We start from the raw sequence: 5,019 nt of genomic DNA, 5'->3' as shown, positions 1-5,019 counted from the left end.
GGGTCGAATTGAGAACCTCCTCCTTTTTTGAAGTCGGTTGAAAATTAAAACCAGAGTAAATCCTAGAGTAAATACATGGCTTTGGCTATTATGTTATAAAATGTAAATATAGATTGTATTGTTAAATTTAAATATATTATGCTATCGCATTAGTCTTTACTTGTAATGATAGTATCTCATCAAAAACAATACTTGTCAAAAAAGCCAAGTCTCGCAACTCAGTTTTTCTACGGCCATTGCATGAAAACACGTGTAAATTAAATTATTTAGTGCGATGGCCAAGTCAATAGATTTATGTAAAACGTTAAAGATTTCCTGGCCTGGACTTGGTATTACATGGATCTCACAACTTTTTACCGTAGAACAACTGAGTTGCGAGACTTGGTTTTTTTGGCAAGTATTGTTTTTGATGGGATCTCATTTCTTTTTGTATTTTGTAGACAGCAGTTATGTATCTAGAAAACTGGACCGAAATTTAAAAATTTTACTCGACTTGGCGGGGACACTACCGTGCGCCTTTATATTTATCTGGTATTACAAAGTTATTTAAGTAAGTAGTTAAAAATTTATAAAACTGGACCGAAATTGAAAAATTTTGCTAGACTTAGCGGTTGCACTACCGTGCCCCCAAATATACACACCGGCAGATTTAGCGGAACGCAAAAAAAAGAATGAAAATAAGGAAAATTACTATTGATCTATGAAATATTTATTATACAAAATAAAGAGATAATTAAAATAAAATAAAATAACATAGATTTTTTAAATATTTAGTCGTTTTTATTTAATAAAAAATCATCGAAACGAAATTTCAATTTTTCAGTTTTGAACAAAAATTAGAAATTGTGGCCAGATTAAAAATTAGGGTAGCTTATCACTAACCAAATGAATTAATTAATGATGGGTATTTCCCCCTCTTGCTCTGATGATGGTTTCCATTCATCTGAGCATGCTGCAGTTAATGTTATGAAGGGTATTTTGGGGCAATGTCTGCCATTCCTCTAGTAACGCGTTTCTCAACACCACCGGTGGTATTCTGAGTTTAACACATCTTTTAAGAAAGTCCAAGACATGCTCTATAGGATTCTTGTCTAGGGATCTTGCCAGCCACTGCATCATGGGTATATCCAAATGGTTTAGATGTGCCTGTACTGAGCGAGCACTGTGAAAACGAACATTATCGTGAATTAAACTAAAGGAGTCCACAATAAATGGAGTAAATGGCACATCATGTTCTTCTAAAATGTTCCTAGTGTACCATTCAGAAGTCGTATTTCCTCCATCACCCACCACTAACTCCGTGCGAGCTCCCAAACAAATCCTTCCCCACACCAGAATTAAGCTACCTCCATAAACCACGATATTTTCAAAATGAAGACTAAATGTTACGTTCTCTTTGTGTCTCCATATTCGCTATCTTCCATCGATCTGGTTTAAGAGAACTCTGCACTCATAAGTGAAGAGATCATGCCTCCAGTCGTTCAAGACCCAATCACGATATTCACGTGAAAAGTTCAATATGTTTTTTCGGTGCTGTGTCACAAGTTGGAGCTTTCTCGGGTATGCACGACCCTATACCAACTTCAGTAAATCTCCTGTGAACTGTGGGCTCAGTCACTCTTACTCCTCGAGTGTCTTTAAGGTTATTTCTGGCTTGAACAGCAGGTAACCGCGACTTTCTGAAAACTCGAAGTTGTAAAAAACGGTCATCCCGTCGCGAAGTACGCCTTTTTCTGACTTGAACCCTCCTCCTAACGACAGAAATGATCAATCTGTACCGTTGGTTACTGCCATGGGTGGTCGATACTGATCAACGACGTCTTACGGCAGCCGATTTGTATGCATGGCCGTTACTTCTCATTTCATCTGCCTTAATGATTTCTGACGGTGCTAAGCTGGGCATAATAAACCCTTATAAGTAACTGAATGCTTACACAACAAAATTCTCAGAAAAAAACATCTTTCACGTAAAAGAAATCCAAATTAGCAAAAGCTTCATTCAATTCAAAACACTCAACGAAACTGTTGATGGGGTAATTTAAACAAAATAATTAAAAAAATATACTGTTGGCAATTAGTTTTTTCATATTTAGAATTAAATTAAAAAATAATGTCATAATTAGGCATTTTTTTCCTAAAATAATGATGATATTGATGCTTTTTTTTCCGTTCCTCTAAATCTGCCGGTGTGTGTATTTTAGTTTTTCCTTGATTCATACACCAAACACTACTTATATTCCAAATTTGAAGCTTCTAGGTCTGCTAGTGCCTTAGAATTTTGATGATCGGTGAGTCAGTCAGTCAGTCAGTGAGTGACAAAATTAAGAAACTTTGACCCGTTATAATTCTTAAACTACTGGTTCAAATTGAATGAAATTTGAAATATACCGTGTCTTTACAATGCCTGCATGGATACTGAAAATTCAGTCTTCTAGTTTTATCCACAACGAAGTTACAGGGGGTCGAAAATGGCCTGAATTGCTTCGAGAAAAGGATGGTACGGCCGTGCCGCTGTTTGCTCGACTTGGTGGGGGCACTGCTGTGCCCCCAGATAAATGTGTGTCGAAATAATAAATAAATATTTTATGAGTTATAATTCAAATTCAATTTTTTTATTGCAATAATATGCAAGTGTTTACATGGATCTTAAACTTAACAATTTATTGAACTAATGATTAGGTATTAAATATAAATAAATAATTAAGTTTAATCTCATGATTAGGTATTTTATGAATGTAAATTAACTTGGAAGACTTAATTATTGCCATAAATCATGAATATTTTACAAGTAGGTACAAATTAAATACTGGTATGTTTTATGTTTATAGTTTACCTACTTAGAATTAAAATTAATAGTTATTTTGGTATACACTGTTAAATGCAATAAATGATTGAATAATACGTAATAAGGAAGGATAAACTTTCACATAAACTGATACGTTCGATTTGAAAGTAAGTACCTACGTACCACTTGTAGTCTGTTGTTGACAATATTGACCTTTGAGATAAGTGACGCATGTGACAATACTATCTAACGATAAGTGGTCAGCTTGAGATCATAGCGCGTGCCGAACTTATATTAATTACAAATTAAGTACCTGCTGATAATAGGGCTTATCAAAATGTTAACTCACTGAAAAACACCCGGTAGTCGGGAGCGTAAGGTGAACCTCTCTCCTCTGCGATGTACATCTTGGCTGTTGCGGTGGACGGTCGAGTGGCTGCTGTTGACACTGAATACCGAGCTCGCGATATGCCGTTCCGAGTACAAGTAACCTTGCACAGCTGCTTCAGCACCAACTTACAAGCCGGAACCGCTGCCGACGCTGCGCAACGTGCTAATGACATTTTATGCGTTTGACGTTGACAGTGTTGACACTGACATTACTGACAATTTACTTTTTAATAAAAGTCAACATTATGGTATGGAGATCATAATTATTAAATTATTAATTATGCAGAATGAGAACATGTTTTATTTTATTTTATCTTATTTATTAGGACAACCAACAAGACAAACACGCATGTATTATACATGGAATAACTATAACTAATGTAATGTTCATGAGGATTCAAATACTGTGGGTCTAGTCAAAACGCACTTTAAAATCGCAAACCCATCGCAAACCAGTCGCAAACAAATAAACAAATCGCAAAAGAGGTCGATAACAAAAAAGGCTTAGCCTAACGGCAAAAAATCGAATCGCAAAGCCCTACCTATCGATAATCGAAAGACTGGATTGAAATTTCCCATACAAAGGCTTAGCCAACATGCATTTAAGACTCAATCAAAACGAATCGAATCGCAATACCCGTCATTTTCATCTGGGGGCACGGCAGTGCCCCCGCCAAGTCGAGCGCGAAGCAAACACTGCCGTACCATCTTTACTGGAACCATTTCGCCGCATTTTCAGGCCTCTATTTGAGAACCTCTGGATAAGACCAGAACGCAGAAATTTTTGTCATCTAGTAAGCTATAATCACATACTTAAAATCCAAAATTTCAAGTTTGTAGGTCATTTAGTTACGAAGTTAAGCGAAAGCAAAGTTTCGCATTTACGACACTCACTCACTCACTCACTGATGATCATCAAAATAGAACTAGTACTTCCCATTAACTCAGAGAGCTGAAATTTGGTACAGAGTTAGGGTTTAATGACTACATAAAGGGAAAACTATAAAAACTAGGAAAATCGAAGATCTGGAGTAACACCACATTCATAATCAATACTACTAGCGCCACACCGGCACCGTGGTGTTCGCCTGTACCGCTCATCGTTAGATGGCGTGGCACTTGTTATTAAAACAATTTCTGATTCGTTGTCCATTTTAAAGGTCGTTGAGTTTATTTGTGTTTAATATCGTAAAAAAAATGTCGATGATATTAAAAGAAAAGACGCCGACGTTAAATAATTATGCCACTTTCTACAAAAAGAAGTGAAATCCCACCAAAAACATTCTGTAAAAAATTAGCCAAGTCTCGATGGAGCTGCCTGTTTATCTCTAAAAAGTAATGAAATCTAGACAAAGTCGTGCCAAGTCTATGGTTCCTTACTGCGATTTCTTTATTATTATATTTAATGTTGTGTGACTTGGCCGTTGAACAATCTTTATTAAGATAATCATACATAAGTATTATTGAAATACGCAGCTTTATTAAGCCTACAATTGACTGGTTATTGAATCAACGTTTTCCAAGTGCAATTTATTTTCCATCGTCAATGGGTAGCGATTTTGGCGACAAATTGGTACAATGGTGTCATGGAGCATCTGGTTTGGTACCCTTCAACGGCCAAGTCACACAACATTAAATAATAATAAAGAAATCGCAGTAAGGAACCATAGACTTGGCACGACTTTGTCTAGATTTCATTACTTTTTAGAGATAAACAGGCAGCTCCATCGAGACTTGGCAAATTTTTTATAGAATGTTTTTGGTGGGATTGCGATTACTAAAACCCCGGTAATAAGCTTCGATTCGATCGGAAACCAATAGGGTGAGTTGCACCACCTAACTTT

This window comes from Ostrinia furnacalis, unplaced genomic scaffold (assembly GCF_004193835.3).
Source record: "Ostrinia furnacalis isolate ACB-3 unplaced genomic scaffold, ASM419383v2 OfSCF1852, whole genome shotgun sequence".
Lineage (NCBI taxonomy): Eukaryota > Metazoa > Arthropoda > Insecta > Lepidoptera > Crambidae > Ostrinia > Ostrinia furnacalis.
This window is presented reverse-complemented; position numbering follows the sequence as displayed.